Below are 21,228 nucleotides of genomic sequence, written 5' to 3'. Positions count from 1 at the left end.
GACAATTCTCCCCTATTCCCGTCCCATTTCGCGCTCGCACTCATCCTGTTGCGTGCCTTCCCCGCTTTCTCGTCTATTTGGTAATCAATTTTTTTACCCCCGCGGTTGCGCGAAAGGAGTTGCCGCACTTTTTATCACCGTTAATCATCGTCATTCTTCCCCGTTGACCTTTTTTCTCGCCAGGCACAACAGGATTTTGATGCTCGTTCTTATGCTCGCGCGATTAGACTATTGTTTTCTGTGAAGAGAATATTTATATTGTAATATTTATAAGAGAGGGGGAGAGGAGGGAAGAGAAAGAGAGAGAAAACTAATGAGGATTTCAATCCGTAATTTTGTTCAATTTTAGAAGATTTATATAATTTTTGTTAAGTGTAAGAGTAGATAGAGTAGATATACGCAAGAGATATACATTTTTGTGCAAGTTTGCGGAAATCGTAAATTACAATTTATATAGTTAAACTTAAATCATAAGGTATATAAGAGCAGACCGATGTTAAAGCGAGAGTTATAATTTATAATATATAAGAAAGTAAATTTAATACAATAATAAGTGCAAAATACGTTGCGATATTAAAGCTTAGATCCTCTTTAATGTATACAATAATGTAAACGTAATCACACACACACACACACACACACACACGCACGCACGCACGCACGCACGCACGCACGCACGCACGCACGCACGCACGCACGCACGCACGCACGCACGCACGCACGCACGCACGCACGCACGCACACACACACACACACACTGTTTTTATCTATTGACTTGTTTTTACTTATTAACTATAGTTTGTTTGATTTTTGTATTTATTTCTCTTTGTAATCAAGTCTAAGCCTTTGACTATTAGTTAAGTGAGTTTTACTTTATTATTTAACACCTGCGAGAGTTACAAATCCGGTTGGTTAATTCCTTTAGTATTTTTTCTTTTATTTCAGTCTTCAAAATCTTTCAATCTTTCAATCTTTTAAAACAGTCAATTTCGTGATATGGCTCGTGGATTAGTTGATCTTTCTTAACCAACTGCGTGGTTAATTATTATTTGTTTTAAGAATATGACTACATTTTTCCGTTATTGTATATATATAGCTGATGACTCGGTTTAAGATTATTTTTACCGCACCTTTATTATTGTATACACTAAAGAGGGTCTAAACCTTAAAACTAACACGTTTGTAATTTAGACTTATTGTATTAAACTTATTTTTTTTTATATTATAATTCTCGCTTTAATATTGGTGTCTGTGCTCTTATTAACTTATGATTTAAAGTTTGATCATATATCTGGAAAACTTTATTCTTGTCTAATTAAAATAATTATTATAATTACATAATAAATTATATTAATATATTAATATGTGAATATATTACATAATATTAATATATGCATTACATACATGTACATTAATATATATATATATGTAAAACATATGATATATTGATATATAAAATACAAGATATATACTTATTGCGATTATCATTTGTATAATTGTATTTATTGTAATTACTCATTTCTCTCGCTTTATCTCGACCACCGAAAACACAAGACGTTCGAGACTCATCATGAAAGATTAACGCTATGTATTTTACATCATATATTCATGGGAGTTCTGTTGAATATTTCTTTGTATTTGCAATCACGAGGTCGGTTACACGGGGAGGATTGAATTAATTTGAAATATTCAAAGCAGCCAATAGCGCGCGCTAACGCACCGCGCCATATTAGTTTCGTGCCGGTCACGTCGGGTGGAGGTCGTGTCCCGTCCCGCTCCGGGGTTTTTCGCATTTTTCATCCGGCGAAAGTACATACATCGCTCGCGCAAAAAACCGGCCGCGGAAGCCGGGCCGGCCCGGCCGGCCGGGCGATCGCTGTAACAGTGGTAACGGATTAATCGCGTCGCGCGCGCGATTCGGGACCTAACCTAACCTAGCCGCGGGTTTTTTCCCGCGGCATTATTCGCGTCTCGCGTCCGAGTGGAAACCCTCGATTGAACATTGAAGTTGAGCGGTAACGGTACAATCCCAGTGGAAAGCTTCCGGCGCCGCGGCGCCGGGGCGGTCACGCACGAGCTATAGGGGCGACGCTCGACGCGGCTACCGTCCGGTAAGCGAATCCATCACGGCATAATTAATTGCTTATTTGTTGGCGATTATTATTCTTGCGCGGCGTAACGAGCGAGCGAGCGCGCGCGCGTGCGCGCGCACTTTAGACACTCGACGATTAATGAATCCGGAATTAGGGGGATAAAAGGGCGGAATCCTTTGTGACTTAATTTACAACGAAATGCGAGTTATTTGGGGATTATGAGGGCATCCCCGTGGATGTTCTCCAGTATCTTCGGGAATCCGCGCCAATTTGTCTCGCCAAGTTTCTCGACAGGGGCACGTGCCCTTCAAACTCCGTGGAATTATCGCTTTTGCTATTGCGTGCGATATCGCGTGTCTAAAGCGAGGTCGTTAAATTAATCATCGCGCGCGTTTACCGCGTGAATAAATTAGAGAGACGCCGGCGAGGCCGCCTATACATCTCCGAGAGTCGGAGGTCGGAGTAAGAATCCGGCGAATTTTGCGAAAATCTCGCGACCTGAATTCTCCCCCCTCGCCCTTGCCGGAGAAAATTTATTATCTCGAACTTTTCAAAGTCAGATCCCGCGCCGGTATCGCAAATACGCGCGACGCGATAGCCGTCGTCGCGTCGTCTCCCCCGAGAGAGGGGCACTTTATTTCCACATTATATCCTTCGTATTATACCAAAAATTAATAGCATAAAGAACTCGATTAGAGCGGCGCCGTAATTAACTCGGCTATTTCACTTAGCCGCTCGCATCGAAATCCCGTTGATGCCGGCGCATATAATTCCTACAGTTCCCTGTCCTTTCTTCCCCCCCCCTGCTCCCCCTCTCGCCCTTCACGCGGTATACTGTCCGCGCGCAGCCTCCGGCTCCAGATTCTGGTTCCGGCTTGGTCCCACGTTTTTGCGCGCGGAACGTTTCGTCCGCCGCGATTATGTTATCGAATCGTTGGCGGGGGTCCGAAATGGGGAGGAGACTGGAGGGAGAGGGTGAACCAGGGTGTCCAGGAGGCAACGGGAATTCCTCTCTATCTCGCGAAATGACGGTCGTACCTCCGATGCTGAATTATTTAGCGTTTTGCTTCGCCCCTAGGGATACACGGCGATCGATACTCGGTACCCGTTTGATTACGCACTGCCGAGTGCGCGAAATTAGCAAACTTCCCGGCATCATACCGGTATGCTCGGCTGCCCCTTTTCCTCATCTCTCTCTCTCCCTGGGCGAATGCGTTAATTACTTTTCTAACAACGCGACCGGGGGAGAGTAATTTTCTCCGTGTTGTCTTCCGTGCGATGACGAGGAGTTTCCTCAGACGGAGCCGTCTGCTCGTTTGCGACTCGACTCGTCCCTCGCGGGCCCCTCTTTGTGCACTCGCCGCCGCGGTCTTCTCCCGTAATCTCGTGAATCGCGGCGCGAAGGAGAGCCGCGATGAGCTTTTTCGCGAAAACTTCGGTAGATCTTACTCCCCCCCTCCCCTTCCCTCCCCCGGTTCCCCCGCGAGCAATGCGCTCGCCGACAAAGTTCGTCGACCATAATCCAAGCTTATAATATTAAACCTGCGATAGCAGAACTGTAGTCCCGCGTCGACATTACGGATTCCTAAGAGTCGCGATGATATTTCGCAATTTCGACACCTTAAACTTTTATCGACGAGATGATTTCCCTGTGCCGGGCCGCGTTCGAATTTTCGAAAGAACATTACAGAGACATTGAGCAAAACGACATGGAGACACATAAGAAGCTTTATTACATTTTATAAAGAATTTTCTATAAAAATTGCTCTCTCGGTGGAATATTATTTTTCATCGAAACATTAATTTTTATTAGATTTCCAATTATTTCAAGGATTATCATCTTTCATACAATATTATTGGAAATTTTCTTATTTGCGAAGTATAATATGCGATTAAATCAATCGTATCGTAATGGAATAACTTTTAACAAATATGGATATATACAGGATAAATGTTTGAGACAATCTGTTTTTGTTTTTCACGTCTCTACGATTATTTTCTATGGAGTTATGACGGTTCGAAGATGGCGCAGCGCGTTTATTAAGAAAACGCATAGAGGTAGGTCAGGGAACGCGCGCGTGGTAAGGGTAGGTCGGGATTCTCGGACAGCACGTGATCACAATCAGCTGATCATCCTCCGCGCCCCGCCCCGCCCTGCCGCGCGTGATCGCGATCGCCGATATCTCGGATCTCGGCTCGAGAATGTACCTAATAGTGCGAGAGCCCACCGCAAAAATTTGGGTCCATCGCTTTTATGCCATGGATAAATTTACTTGCAAAAGGTAGTTTATAAGTTGTATTATCATAAACGATTGTCAGCCAAACTCGTACCCCCTGCGTTATGAGCAATAAGAATTTATTAACAATTGGATTTCTAAGCGATTTGGATCCATCGCTTTTATGGACGAAACTTGTTTCATTCGAAAGGGCATCAAATTCCCTTTCAGAAAATACCCGGCTGATTTGCCCTGGCCCCTGCAAAACCTAGACTGATCATGATTTTTGACTCAACGCGCGAGTCAGATCGAGCGTGGCGTTTGAAATGCGCGCCGTAAACAAATGCAGAGCGTCGCGCGTTGGACGTGCGCGCATGTGTGCGTGTGCCCATCTGATGTTTGTTGTTATGCACTTCTGTTCTTGTGTTTTACAGCTTTTATTTTATTTTTGCTTCGGTGTTATAAGTGCCCAATTTAAAGATGTCCAAGTGGGCAAAGCCTTTGCAACAGTTTGCCTGCGTTTCACGCTTTTACCGGTTGCGATTACTCGGCATCATTTTACGGTAAAGGTAAAACTACTGCTTTTAATATATTTGAGAAAAACCCTAAATTTAAAAATGCTTTCGAGTCACACTAATCGATCCTTCGAATATATTTGACGACAAGATCATTGATGCCGTTCAAGAATTTACGTGTCTCATATATAAAATAAAGAATTGTACAAACGTCAACAAAGCGCGATATCGAATCTTCGACAAAACGTTTTCTGGTAACAAACGTGATAAAAAATTTGCGACGAAAATAACGGGATTTGAGTCGACGCTCATTCCTCCTTGCTGGAAATCACTAAAACAAAAAATGCTACGAACCATCTACATCAATTCGATGTGACAAAGTGCCACTGAATCTCGTTGCGCGAAATTAAGACCTGAAGATTGTGGATGGTTCGTAGATTATTCTAGCAAAAAAAAGATTTTGAAACCGATTTGGTTCAACGGAGAAGCTTTGCCTTCCACAATCAGTGACATTTTGGAAAAATTGGCTAGCTGCGATTCGCAAACAGACGAATCGGTAATTGACGCAAATGTAATTGTAGGAAAGGAGATGACCGATGATCTTAATTTTGATATTAATTCATCAGAAGACGAGTCTTCAGATGAGTTTTCCGATGAATAAATCATTAGCATTTCTTTTAATCTTACTTTATTTGTAACTTTCTTACTGTATAATTTTATTTCTGAAACATCTCATTCCGAATTTTTTTATACTGTTTCAATAAATGTAACTGTACCGTGTGAGAAATGTTCATTTAGTCTAACCTTAATTAAAAATTCCTATTACAAACTGTACAATTAAAAATAAACAATTAATAAACAAAAATAAACAATTAAATTAACAATTAACACGTACTAGGATTTTTTTAGTAAAAATCGCTGAAGAAATACGACACGGAAAAAAATAACATGTAAAAAATAATAAAATTATCAATAAAAGATACTGTTTAGCACTGTAATTTAGTCATTTCACTGAATTTTTATTATAAATTGATGTATGAACATCTAATCTTACTGTTTAAATATATATTAATATTATTATACACTGTAAAAAAAGCATTGATGTGCATATCAAAAATTCATTTGACGTGTTAGTAGTATCTCATTTATTTCATTGAAAAATTACGAGTTTATCATTACCCGTGGCCGAGTTACATAATAAACTTTAAATAGTCATCAGATTTTTGACGATTTTTTACAGTTTATTTTTTTGTAGTATTTGCTATGATTTTGTTAAAATTCAATTAATTATAAAAAAAATGTAAAAAACTTGGAAATATTCGACAAAATTCCAATTTACATTACGTTCTCTGACAGTTCCATACTTTTTATCTGGAAATATGATATTTTTAACTATGATAAATGATAAAAGTATATAATTAACATATAAAATATAATAATATGAATGATAAAAAAATCAAAAATATTTATACCCCTACACAATATTATAATATCATAAACGTTAAATAATAACAATAACAACAATTATGATCTTTAAAAATTTATAATATTAGATAGTATCCAAAGTATAAATAAAAGCGTGACGCTCTGTCCTTGCTTACGGCGCGCATTTCAAACGCCACGCTCGATCTGACTCGCGCGTTGAGTCAAAAATCATGATCAGCCTAGGTTTTGCAGGGGCCAGGGCAAATCAGCCTGGTATTTTCTGAAAGGGAATTTAATGCCCTTTCGAATGAAACAAGTTTTGTCCATAAAAGCGATGGACCCAAATCGCTTAGAAATCCAATTGTTAATAAATTTTTATTGCTCATAACGCAGGGGGTACGAGTTTGGCTGACAATCGTTTATGATAATACGACTTATAAACTACCTTTTGCAAGTAAATTTATCTATAAAAGCGATGGACCCAAATTTTTGTGGTGGGCTCTCGGACTATAATGTTGTAGCGATTTGAAACGATCGAAGCATACTGAAAAGCTGAGATTTCTCCGTAAGCTTGTAAGCTCACAATCAGAATCCTCATTTTCCAGTGGATAATTTTCGAAGAAACGTCCGATAAATTATTGCGAGGCACTATCGCATTGGCAAATATTTTACGGAGCTATTATACATATTACGTTATATTTGAGTTATGCATTTATTTATTTATGTATAGGGGATTTGGAGAGGTCCCTTTAGTACACATAGTATAATTATAATTATAACGTCGGCAAATGGCACAGAATCATCAAATTCTGAAAAGAAGAGTACAAGAATAACAATTTTATAACTTACAGTTTTAAAACAGATAAGATCTAAGACAGTTATAATATTCAAACGTAATTTGGAAAAAAACCGCTATTTGTTGACGAAGAGCATAATACAATGAAATAATCTTACATTTCATACAACTATATATGAAATTTATTTATATGGATCTCGAGTACACGTCATCTGTGAAATCAGGGGGATTTAAAACGCTTTTATCATCTCTCTGACTCTCTTTCATAAGCATAAGTCATAAACATATACACGTGTCAGCGAAAGGATTCCAAGACGTGACGAGTGTTCTCAGTTGTATCGGAACTATCGGAAGCTTGTTTCGGGAGATAGCCTCGTAAGGCTCACGTGGATTGACGTGGAACGCTTAAATCGCGTAGTCACATGCCGAGATCGTGCGGTCTTTTCTTTATTGACATTTCGCGTACGTGCGTGGACAGGAAAAGCAACGGGAGAGGAGGGGAGAGAAGAGCCGCGATTGTAAAGCTTGCTCGTCGTGCAGAAACGCGTCGCCGTGAGGATCGGCAATAAATAGCAAAATACGAGTTCTCGGGGTGGATCGTATACGAGACATATTCATCGTGTAGGCGATGACTTTTGGTACACGCAGATTCTCGTGGAACTAGCTCACAATCAGTTTTACGAAGTTATTGGAGTGGTGCGTGAAAGAAACGTAAATGTAGGGGATAATTTGCTTGGCGTTTATCATTATAATTTTCAGCGACGATTGCGACATCAGAGTTGTTCTCTTATTTGCACAGAAAAGATTTTAATTCAATGAAGTTAGGTACAGCGTTCTCAAGATCGATGATGCCGAGAGAATTTGAATGATCATCAAATTTCGTCGCGCGATCCCTTCGGCGGGAATAATGAATGCGATTCTTTAAACGGCGTAGAAAAGAACGCTAAGGGCCGGTAATTGATTTTCGATGGACTATTATTCTTGGTATTTCAGAGAAGTGCGGTCGTTCGAGCGATACCTAAATGGTTTCCGATGGAGCGCGCTTGTTACTTCATTTGCAACGCATGAATACCATCCGCAATTTTTACGATTGTGAAACGATGAATAAAGAGCGCGGCGCGAGAAATACGAGCGATTATTACGTGCTCGTCATCAAGGAATTAAGCTGTAAAAACGAATGCGCTCTCCTCTCTCCTTCTCTGTCTTTCTCTCTCGTATACAAGTATACGTGCATCGTATACATGTATGTGTATACAGTACCAGTCAAAAGTATCGTATCGCGTATGGAAACATGTAGTGATCGAAGTGGCGCAGAAAGATGTGCGCTGCTCTAATGAGCCGAAGATCCGGGTTCAAATCCGACCAAAAATCCGTCGGTTTTTATTCGATCGCCACCTCTCGGCAACATACCGAGACAGTATCTCTTGCCACGAGCTCTCTATATTTGAAGATTGGTCCTCCAAGGTTGGAGGTTCGAGGCTCTAGGCTAACAACCTGTCCCGTTAAAAAAATAATTGTTAAGAAACTAGAAGTGGCCTCGATGAAGGCCAAACTTCAGAAGGCCATGGCTTGATCTTGAGCTGTATAGTGCCATTGAAGTAGAAGAGAAATTCGATGAATTAAAAGGAAAAAACGTAACTTCTCTCATGATGTTAATAGTTATTCTTTGACAACTATTAAGTAAAGTAGACAAAAGCCATTCTTGTACTGACGAGAGAAATCTACCATTTTTTGTGTGCAAAGTTTGAGATAGTTATTGAGTAATTAACTAATACGTCTGAGCAAATGAGAATTTTTACTTTAATGAAAAGAAAGACTTAAATATTATATATAAATATTATAAAATTTTATTTTGCGGTACTGTTATTTCATGCTTCGATAGGAATACTTTGAGAAAAAACAAAGATCTCAATGATTTAATTGCATTGTTTCGTATTATCGTCTTAGTTCATTTATATCACATTACCCCGTATCCAACGTTTTGTTCCCCGGAAAATATCTCTCCCGGAAAACCTCTCCCCCGAAAAATATCTCCCCCGCAAAAAATTTCCGTGCCCAGCAAAAACCGAGGTGCCGATGACCCCTCATTTTATCTCAGCCCAAAACATCTCAGCAAAAATATTTCATCTATAATATTTCAGTCCAAAATGTCTCAGTTCAAAAATATTTCAGTCCACAAATATCTCACACAATAATGTATCGAACAAAAATATCTCGAGTAAAGAAGTAATAATAATTGGACGGAACGTACTTTGGGGGCACACTATGTGTCTAGTTTAACAATAGTGGAGCCCCCCGCAGGGGGGCGGAACCTACTGCCTCCACGCATATATACTTTCTACGCGAGACAAGGTGCTATATGGGTTCACAACTTGAAACTGATTACTGTTATTCGAGGTGATATTGCTGACGATGAGTAAACACAGTACAATCAGTTGACGGTTTCGAATAATAACGTATACAAGCACCAAATAAAGTCGCACAGTCTAGTGTAACGGCCTTTAAAAATGCCATCTCAATTTGAAATACTGCAGTAGTACTGAAATTTTGGATGGGGAGATTTTTTTTTGGAGGAGATTTTTTTCGAGGGAAATTTCTTCCGGGAGAGATTTTTTCCGGGGGGGGATTTTTTCCGGGGGAGATTTTTTCCGGGGAGATTTTCCCGGGAACTTATTTCCGGGGAGGATTTTTCCGGAGAGATTTCTTCCTAGAACCACATTACCCAGTAACGGTCTAAATGACAAATCTAATTTTCGGGCTATTATCGTGAGAATTTGACTATTGTCGGAATGAGAGATGTCGTTATTGATGACCTATCGATCTTGATTGATGCTTAAATACCACTTAGATCTCTCTCGCTAATTACTTTCGCTTATTCCGACATCAATGCGAGACGCATAATAGCTCGCAATCGAGTTAAATAAAGTCTATCAAATTAAAAGTACGCGACGGTTCATTCTACCTTGCTCCCAAGAATCCACGGCATTGTAAAAAAATCAGAGATTTATATCTCGTTTGCGTCGCTTGTGAAACTATTCAAGATTTACACGCAAAATACGCAACATACGTTTTCTATATTTTCGCAGATGATGGCAGTGCTTTGACCTTCGCGAAAAAATATTTTCACCGTAATGAAATGATTATAGATATGAGAGAGCGTGGGAATGATGATGCAGCATAAAATAGTAGGTATTATCTCATTTTAACAAGAATTGATAAATATTTTTTATATTTATAAATTTTTATAATTTAAGTATTTATCAATTTTAGTTATACCCTCGGTTATACCAATATATAGATATTTATTAATTTAAGATATTAAAGGTACATATTAGAATAAACACTTTTGGTATCTTAAATATAATAATATATTGTTCCTTCTGAAAGCAGCGCACGGACACGCGTAATTAATTATCATGGATTATCATTCGCATTCTATGGACCTTTGTATGCTAATCTCAATTTGCGAGCGATCTCAATATATCCTTTAAAAATATCATCTCTGCCCGCACATTGTATACACAGACATTGACTCTGAACTACTGCAATCACGCGTCAAGACTACACCTCGCTTGTCATCGTGTAACCATTGCTTCTGCATGCGTTTAAATATTTGTCGTCGAGCGTTTCTCTCCCTATGCTTTGCACGTATTCGCGGCTACGTGTAAGGAGTAACATGTATCCTGACGGTACACATTGCGGCTAGCACTCTGGTTCTACATTTCCAATCGTCTATTTAGTTCGCGGTAGTTTGTTTCAATTATACGCTCGAGGAAATTTTGTGATTTTCTTCAAGCAAATTCCCTCTTACGAATTTGCAATCAACATAGAGCGGGATAGTGGGATGCACATATCGCGTTTCATTAAATCCGCTGCCAACTTTTCCGTTAATTCGTCCAGCTTCCGTAATGACGCGACTACGGACTCTCATATCGGGTCGCGTAATTATTTTATCCTGATGATTCGCAGGCAGGGTTTGGATACTAGCTTGATTAGACAACGATCCGAAGTGGCGCGCCGCGATCTTGCCCTAATGACGAAATTGAGAAATTATACGGGAACCGGTAGCTAACTTGATTTAGGGCATCCGTTGTATGAGGCGCTTCGTTAACCCCGACAACGCATCGACTTCTCGGGGATTAGGGTAGTTACGTTTAGCGCATCTTCAAGGCTGCTTTTACACCTATACGAGCAGCAGCCATCCACTCACAGAGCCTCCTCTACGTGTCGTATCTGCTGCGTGTCTGCATCTCCGAGAAGAGACGTTGAATCGTCGGCGTCGGAGGCACCCCTGCCCTACAGCTTTTGGGAATTTAATCATACAGTTCGAGTAACGCGCGCAACCCCGAGTAACGTTTCGAAATCCTCAATTCGCGCTCGGGAAATTGCGGGCGAAGGAGAATACCAGATTTAACTCTTTTAGCGTACAGAGAAGTTAGGAGGAGTACGAAGAAGGACGGAGAAGTTTCCGCGTGGGTTAGGAGAAAAATTCTGACGTTACGAATATACATACGTAAACGCTGTAATTCGCTATAAAAAAATTATTTGCTTATGACGTCTCTTGCTAGATTTAGTCCGCGTTACTGTAGCCTTGGCGCTTCTTGGGTGCTCCTTGGGAATTTTCGCAAATATATTCGAACCGCAACCATGATAGCTAATATTCATTAGTGGATTCCCTTTTCGAGCGTGAGCAAGGACGAAATTCTCTTTTCCGGTGCGGCGCGGCGCGACGACGCCGACGGCTTGGAGCTCAGCTGTGAATAAATGAAGGTGACCTTAAAGGTCGCACCTCCGCGAGATGTTTGCACATGCTTTTTTTTTCTTACGAGTGAGAGAAGACGCGCGCTTAGCTTCGTTTTTCTTATTAATTCTTGTGTGCGAAAGTCCGCGGCGAGGGAACGAGCCTCATCTCGCCTTTTCTTCCTTTGCGTGTTTGTCCGCTCTTATTAATTTACAAAGGCGTCGGAAGCTACGAGAGAAGCGAAGACGCTGGCGAAAGGAGAGGCGCCGGGACGAGGGATGTTAAATAAATATCCACAGAGACGAAGACGAAATTCGGGATACCTAAGGCACACCAACCACCGCCAGCCAAAGTACCGAGCAAAGCAGAACCGAGTGGTGTAAGACCGTGTTTAATTTATTTCGACTGCCAAGGACCCGGGCATTAAACTTCCACCATTCTCTCCTTCCGCCTATCTTATTTGCCTTACATTCGTCACCGGCACGGACTACGTTTCGCCCAAGAAAGACAGGCCCGCCTGAAACCGGGACGCCATCCACCAACCCGCCTGGCTTTCTTTCTCCATCTCCGTATTCTCCCGGACGCGAACAAGACGCTAAATGTCATAATTAATCTGATCCCATTAGAATTCAGCAGCCGGCGATTAGTTCCGGGACGCACCGTGATTTGTCATCCGTCAAAAACGTGCCCCGCGGGCCCGCGCGGAAAGTATTTTCGTGGATTAGCAGGAGTCGCTTAATGCCAATTTGCGGAAATTACACAAAGGATCGCTTAACGTCGTCGGAACGGAATCGATGTTAAACAGAAATCACTAATGCGATCGGTGTCGATACGCTCTCGCGATTTCTCAAGCGCTAAGTAGTAGTAGTATAGTATATCCCACAAATTCGCTCGATTTCGTCATCTCGCTTTCCTCCGCGTTGGAGTATTTGCATTCTATTGATTGCTTCAATATTCAGAAAATCAGTAGTCCGAATGGTATCAGTTTAGAGTGGTTGTTTCATTTGGAATTAGTATTCTGCTCGCGTTGCACGAGTCAGTCTGCCACGGACGACGTTTGATTTCTTTCGAAAAATTCACACGGCTGCAGATTGACGACTGCAATTTTTCAATGTTCGGTTGCGAGGATATATGTTCTATCGCACGTACACAGGATCGGATTAAGGTGCGAGCCAGAAAAATCGCGAAGGGGATCAATCATTGGGGAATACCAAAACAGAAATAGAATCATTGCGCTAGGTAATCGAAACCAATTTTAAAAAACTTTTTTTTCACGTTGTATTAAAATATACCGCATTACGTTTTTGAATGATTCTAATTCAATATCGAAAATTTATAAAATATCAAAGGTATACGGAAAAAAAAGGATCAGCTACTATAGCAAATTTAGTTGCAAAATAGGGATAGCTAACATTTTTTGCAGCAAGAGCTATAATTGAACAATAATAGCAAAACTTAACACAAAATTTTGCTACTATTGTTAAATTATAGCTCTCGCTGCAAAAAAATGTTAGCTATCCGTGTATTACAAATTATACACGATAACCTAGAATCTTGAACTTTAATATTTTTGATAGTATCTCAATCTCTTCCACGAAAAAAATCTAAGAGTTTAATTCGAAGAGTGTGAGCATATTCGGCGCGTCCATATGCCAAAGTTAGATGATAAAATTAATTATAGAGTACCCAGCATGAGAGGATGAGAGAATCGTGATGCGAAATACAAGCGGAGGAAAGTATATACCTCGCCCGTCAGACTAAACCGCCTACGTGATGAGATTTATTGATGCTACGTAAAGGCGAATTCGGTTTCCGTCTACTTAATTTTTTGTCGATGTCACCGAGTTAAATTTGAGGCATTAAATTTTCCTCCTTTAGCCGCCAACATCTTAAGTAGGGAATACGCGCCTTGAGCACGATCTACGAGAACACTCGCGAAACTTCGTAATTAACTTTATATTCTTAATAAGATTTTACTTCCTTTTTTTTTTCTTACAAACGCGAGTCGTTTTACGATGAAAATTTTCTCTATCGGGTGTGGTTAAAAACAGCGGCTATCGCGGAACCCTGTCCCATTTTTCACGGGTCTGCGTATATAGATATAAGAGAGCCGGGGGTTTTCTTGTCCTCGCCCGATCCCTCCATCGCATGTCGATCCTTCTTGCGCGCTCTATCCCATTTTTTTGTCCCTTCACATCGCGCGCTCGCACTTCGAATTCATCGTTCTCGCCGTTCTCTATCACTCCCCGCTGTTTCCGCGACCTCTTATCGTATACTGTCGCTTTCCTGCACATACATACCTGTGTGTCCTGTGATGCTGCTTCTATCGCATTACGCTATGCCCTTCCGCGCTCTTTGTCCGCTTATGCACCCTGCTGATTCGCGCTGCTAACCGGATTCGCATACGTCTGAATTTATCTCTTTTGGCAGATGTCTCTCTACCCCTACATATCTATGAACTAAATGCTTTCCCTTTATCAAATGCACTTTTCGCGAGAACATATATTGCGACGCGTTTCAGTAAGAAATTCTTTATCGTCGTTAGATATGTGAAAAAGTCTGCTACGAATTATTGACGAAGAAGAATTTTTATAAAAAATACAAGAAGGTTCTCTCATGAATGACAAAGGGGCTTAGACCTGTGATAAGATGTCAATAATATTTTGCGTCAATAATATTTCTAAGTGAATTTTTATATACTTATTCCAACTCAGTGAACTGCGCGTCGAATATTTTCCAGTCTTGAAACACAGTTCTAGTTTTGCTGGAACAGTAAATCCACATATATACTTTTAAATCGATAATCGATTTAACTAATCGATGCTAATCAGCATCCTTATAATTAAAGTATATGGCACTGTAGAGAATTTAAAGAATTTATTGCGAAAATTATCACTTCAGTATTTGAATAAGTAAAAAAATTTATATATTATCGACACGAATATTCTGTCACAGCTCTAAGCCCATTTGTCATTGATATCAATAATTATTAAAAATTGAAACTAATTAGAGTCTTACTAAAAATGATATATTGGCGATTTGCAGCTTTTGTGAAAGATCAAGCGATTTGAAATTCCCCTAAAAAGACAATCGAATACAGTATCGAATGTAAAAAATCGATTACCAGCTAATTGCAGCCGATTGCAGCTATGTATCTTGTTACGACGCGTTCTTACGGTCGCGAGATTACATTTTCAAGTGACGAATATTTGCAAAGCGGTGTGTTGCGTCGCGTTGTCCGCGTGTGTAACGGACAACAGAAAATCCTCGTGAAGAGCCCAACAAGCCAACGACGGATATTCGCGCCGGGTTTACGAGCCGTTTTATTGCGACAGTTTGCACAGGCGCTGGGGGAAAAAAAGTGATGAGCAGGCAGTAGAGGTCGCCGCTTTAGCGCGATAAATTGGCAGGTGATAACACGGACATCGCTGATGCCCGCGGGAAAAAACTTTCTTCCCTTGCAGCTTCAGAGAAGTTTCGACGTGTCGCGGAAATGTCAGGCAGCCAGAAGTCCCGCTTACAAACGTCACATTCGCGAGATTTTTTTTTATCTTATCGCGCGATATCGTTGACGCGAACGTGATCTCGTTATCCGCGCAACAACTCGTATACGATCACCCAATTCCGCGCGACGGTTATTTCAATATATAGATGTATACATAATTCCGATCGTTACGGATACCGTGTCACGCGCGCGAAAAATGTCTCGTCTAGCACGCGTAAATGTTTTGGATGGTTGCTCACGAAGAAAGAAAGGAGAAACGCACGCGGCGCGGAACCGTGCAAATTCAATTTTGTTGCCGACGGCATCAGTCCTCCCGTGTGACAATTCGCTACGCATAACATATCGCAAATTCCCGATACCGCATGGCGGCGCGGCGGCCGGCGCGCCGCATGACTTCCTTTTTTCCCACGACGACGGACGCGCGATGATACGATGGCGCCCATTGTTTCGGGACGACGCCGGGAAAAAAGTGCTCGGCGAGCAGAACGGTTCTTCCGTGTAATTACGCGCACACACGTAATTCACAGAGGGGGCTTTGTTGTACGCCCCGGCTTTGTTTAGTTATTCGCCAAGTTCTCGCGAATTATAAACGTTGCGCATTTACGCCATTTACTGGCCGGTGCCGCTCGGAAGCGCCCCCCGGGTAAAGAATGGACCTTGTTACGTCTCGTTAAGAAGTTTCGCCCGGAAGTTTCGGCCCGCCACAGACGCCGATCACTCCTTAATAACCACGAGATGAGTTTACAGTGTACGAGGAATCGGATGGGAAGTAAGAAGCAACCTCTCCCCTACCCTCCCCCTTCCGTCTTACCCGTCTTTGCTATCGGGGCTAATTTAATTTATAATAAATGTTAACCTGCTCTCGCGCGCGCTAGCTCATCTTTCATCATAGCGATGTTCATCGTCCCTCCCAGGCGAGCGAAATCGTGATCGATCGTGCGTTATCATTAGGCATTCTCGTATTTTGTAATAGGTATACGTCATTAAATTCTGCTGATTTACGAGAATGTTAATTACCGTACGTTGCAATTGGTTCGGAGGTAAAAAATCTCGCCAAGCTTGAAACTGGTGTATTCGTTTCGAATAGCCGCGAGTGTAAATACAGCTCCGACGGTGGAGACTGCGGCGGGAGCTGAAATTTTAATAATGTTGGCCGTTATTGACAATGCAGGGAACTTTTTATCAGGCTTAAAAATACGATCCGCCGATATTTCCATACAAGCGCCGAGTTTATACAGCGATGCATGTTTTTTTTACGCGACGAGCATCACGCGGGAATATACGCGCGCTGTTGAAATCAATTGGCGCGATTCGTATTCCGACTTGCAAAATTTCAACGCGCGGGGGGGGGGGAGGACGCGCCGACGAGGGACGACACACGCGGCAAGGTTGGCTCCGTCCGTAATTACGATTTATATTTCCCGTTATGTGCGGTTGATGGCTCGGAATGCGAAATAATGCGGCTTGCCGGGAGAATGTACGCGGGGTCCTCTTAACACGTCCAGCGCTTTGTGTGTGACGTGTATCTTCTGAATCAATCGAAACCAGCGAGCCGCGTGCATCGTGCACCGATGGTCAAACCGTTCGGCCGGTGTTCCATGCGAATATCGCGGGGAAATCGACCACGCATTTCATGGCTTAATTTGCACGCGCCCCCGCGTCTCCATGTGTCCGTGTGCGCGTTTGTGCACGCGCGCGCGCAATTCACGTGATGGAAAATGGTCGCGTTTCGCATGGGCGCATCCACGTTGTATTGGCGCTGTATAATACGCGTATTATATCCTTAGGAAAGCGTAGGAAAGGCTTAGAGATGAGCGGAATATTCAACCCTCCGTCTGTATACGTCTCGTAACTGTAAAACTTGCAAGCCTGCCAGAAAATATTAAATAAACGAACAAAATGAACTATAAAGTCGTCAACTACAATGTAGACAGACGTTTTGTAAATTTTTTTAGATTTTTTAAAATACTTTAAAGTAAGGAAAAATAGCGTCACAAACGTGACAGACCCACGTATACACTCCGAGGGTGCGCAAGAAAAAAAACGTATACAGACGGACGGTTAATCTTGAAGATATAAATTTCCTGTTGAGTTTCGCCGCCGCCATTAATTTTATATGTATATCCGTAACAGAAATTTATCGCATATGATTTCGCGCGTACGTTTCATTCGGCGCGCGTCCGAATTGACAAATACGAAATAATAGCGCCGAATTAATGTCACTTTAGGGAATAATGCGGCGGTGTTGTAGATGAGGCGAGTTTGACGAACTACGGGAAACTACAAATGTTATTGCATTAATAATATATGCGATTATTATATTATTGTCGCGCGTAACATATTATGGTCGCGATGCATTACCGTGCGCGGGCATTACCATTTATTATTTACCCGTTACATTTTATTCGGTGTCACGCGCAGACCGCTCGACGTTTAAATTTTATCACATGCATATTATATGAGGGATTGGGTTAGGGCCCTATTATATTTTCCAATATCGCGTGCACTATGTGCCGCTTAATTGAACGCGCGCTCCCGCTTTGCACACGGGCGCTTTCCGCGAAATAAACGCCACTATATGCATTAAATTCCATTGGCCGGACGGGTCGTTCAGTATTTGACGATTAACTTTGGTGATACAGAGGATGCAATTACTCATTACCTAATTTACGACGCCCGTAATCTCGTCCGCGATTAACGATTCCCCGATCATCGGAAATGATCGGTGAATTTATGGATTTCCGCTTCATTCGCGGTATAATTGTCGGCGGGATTTGTAATCACGCTTATCGACCTTGTCGTTTCTTTAATTTCACGTATCTCTGTTTTTCTATCTGTATAATGGGTACCTTCCCGCTCGTTTTCTCTCTCTCTCTCTCTCTCTCTCTCTCTCTCTCTCTCTCTCTCTCTCTCTCTCTCTCTCTCTCTTTCTGTTTCTATTACTTCGCCCTTGTTTATTCGAGCTTTCCCCGTCTGACAGGCCTCACTCGTTTCCCATCCAAATACACTTTCGACGAAGTTACCGCCGTCCATTACCCAGGACGATCCTTTATAGCCGTTATTTACGATTATTATTATTGCACGGTGATGGCTACCGCTGTTGCATGGCGGCCGCACATAGAGAAACTATTCTTACAGCAAAGAAAGCGGGTGGAACATTACATTACGAAAAGCTGCAACCTCTCGCGCGCCTTTTCCTCGAGGTAATTTACAATTTGGTCAAATTGCACCGTTGCGGATAGCACGAAGGCCTCGCTTTAATTATTTTCGATGGTTTTCGTACCATGAGTTTAACTTATTCTTGGCACACGTGTGCGTGCGTGCGTGCGTGCGTGCATGTGTGTTTTTACAGGTACGCAAATAATTTCTCATGTCAACGAATTAAATAGCCGTTGTCGAGCAAGTTAACGCCCCAGCCAGTTTGTTCCCGTATTGACAAAATTCGATGCTGCGAGGCGCGCGAAAAATTAACAGACCTTCTATGTGGCATTTATCGCCCGGGAAAATTGGCTTTTTGTTTACGCAACACGGCTAGCTTTACTGGTGACACTATCGCGCCTTGTTAAAGCTGATGACACACAAAACGAGCCATCGACGTGGATAGATTTTAACGCAAAAACAGTCGTCACGTTTTACATCTTCCTATACGTTCGCGTACATTTTGTATTATTTATTTTTACATTTTTTTATTTTCACCAGGCATAGTTTATACCATCGCGTTTTTTTTCCTTCCGGAGGCAACTTCGGCGTCATGTTTTCTATAGTGTTTTCACCGCGGTCTCTTTTTCTGTCCATTTTATATAGAACCAAATATCCCTCGTTCCTGGAAAATTACACGGCGGGCTCGCTATAAGTCGCACGATCGCTATCGCCGAATATGCGTGCGTGCATCCCCCTCGTAATCCGCTTAATAGCGGCGGGGCCCATCAGCAAATCATTATTTTAGGCGGGCAGATATATCACGCGCGACTCAAGATAGCAGATATGATCCCACGTGAACCTCGATGCAGCTCGTGTGCGTTATAAATAAGACAACGAACAGACGATTAACCAAGGAGGAGGGTGGCGAAAAGGGGGAAGGCTAGATGGGGATTCGGACGGAAAGAGAGACTGCGGCGTATGAATAATAAATATTGTAAATGGAAATGTATAGCTGCCTGTCTTTTTTTCTGACTACCTGCTGAACACGCACGCATGTACGCACGCGGTCACGCGATCATGCTTCTCGCGCGCACACCATTGTTGCACCGTGCTATTGTTCCGCCGTTGCTGTGTGTGTCTGTCCCCTCGCTGTTATGTTACCTACTATATCGGGACTATCGGGAGTCAACGCGTCCTCGTCGCGTCGCGTTCCGATTGTTTTTTTCTCCTGTATGTACATATGCTCGTGTATCGTCTGCCAATCGGCGTCGAGATCGTTGTTCCGTTCGCGACCGAAAACGTCAGCCGGCGACAGGGCTTTAACGCGCGCATTCACCTACGCGCGCACGCGACCGATGAAATTTCACGCGATATCGCCATTTTTTTCGTCCGTCCGCGGACCTCTCGTCGCGTCGGACCGCCGCATATTCTCGATTCAGCAGTTTCGATAAGTGAATTATATGAACGCGCCGCGGCAATTCTCACTCGAAAAATGGCTTCTTCCGGCCATCCGGCGCGGTAATGGAAAGGTAACCGTGGCGGGATAGCGATAGGAAGGATCATAATAGCGATAACGGCTACGTGGCGCTCGGGGGATGAGCGATGCGAGCGCATTTGTATGGTAAACGCGGCCGAATCTCGACAATTAATTTCTCCACGGAGAAATATTAATACACTTGGCGCACGGTCAACACACACGATCTTACTACTATCGCTTATTTTTTTTACCTTATATTTACGGAAACAAGTGTCTTAATTAGGGAAATATCTTCAATATCTCTATTATTTTATTAAACGTGACATTAATAGAAATATATCCATTGCATCCGCGGTAATCCGCATATTCGCCGCCCTATTCGAATGTCTCTCGCGAATGTAGAAAAACCACGAGTAGTATAGCCTACCTTGATAGCCTATTGAATTATTACGAGCTTTATTGCAAAAAATGCCTTTTTTCCTTTTATCTGATGGCACGTAACATCTTTATCGCGGCGCTAGGCGCCTCAGAGAAGCATATGGTGTATCCCATGGGGTTGTTTTCCTTTTTCAAGAAGCCGAGAAAAGATAGCAAGATGATCTCGAGAACGACGTGAAGCCGGCGTAAAAACGTAACGCGCTCGTATGTAAATAGTAATGTCGGGGACGACGGCGACGGCGACGATGACGATGATGAGAACGACGACGTCTATGAGGGTAGCCAGAATAGAAAAGGGACAGCTTTAGGGGATGCGGCGAGATCGGTGGTAGGTAGTAGGTAAGGGGAGTCAGGCGGCGGATATGCCGGGGACGGTTTCGCTGCGAAGGACGATGATGGGAAGTCCTGGAGAACAACGCCCCGGGGAATCGTTTTCCTAGGGAAAGCTTCGAGAGCTCACCAAAGCTGCCTCTTTGCGCTCCCGGATTTCAAGCGCGCGATGGCACGACTTTGATTCGATCGTACGTGCTCGAAACGCACGTGCGATTTCGATTCGATTCAGCGTGCTCGAAACGCACGTAAGAAATTAAGGATTTCGAGAGAAATCCTTGTCATTTTCCCGGAATAAAATTGAATGGAATTTCCAGCCGTTGCTTTATAATTGCACTCATATTAGGTTTTTTTTAGCTAACGATGAGAAATAAAAGCTATATTTTCATGTCTACATTAAAAAAGATATACATTATATATTTCTGATATCATATTAATATCCGTTATATAAAATTTTATCATTTCCTTTCTCCTCTTCTCAAATGAAATATTGGAAAAAATACTTACTTATATTTCATGAAAAAAATGGGAAGAGAAGTATAAAAATAGTA

At 42.1% G+C, this 21,228-nt stretch overlaps 1 long non-coding RNA gene across 2 annotated transcripts in view; it reads left to right on the top strand.

Annotated features, from left to right (window-relative positions):
- The first annotated feature begins 1,754 nt into the window (after positions 1-1,754).
- The window catches only part of LOC143905847 (uncharacterized), a 122,740-nt gene continuing 103,266 nt past the window's right edge, over positions 1,755-21,228 (top strand). For both annotated transcript variants that reach the window (XR_013259344.1, XR_013259343.1), the window contains exon 1: positions 1,755-2,111. This is a non-coding gene — a long non-coding RNA (uncharacterized LOC143905847). The remainder of the gene's footprint in view (positions 2,112-21,228) is intronic.

Source organism: Temnothorax americanus, unplaced genomic scaffold (assembly GCF_048541705.1).
Source record: "Temnothorax americanus isolate GAGA-0224 unplaced genomic scaffold, ASM4854170v1 Scaffold68, whole genome shotgun sequence".
NCBI classification, from domain to species: domain Eukaryota; kingdom Metazoa; phylum Arthropoda; class Insecta; order Hymenoptera; family Formicidae; genus Temnothorax; species Temnothorax americanus.
This window is presented reverse-complemented; position numbering and strand designations above follow the sequence as displayed.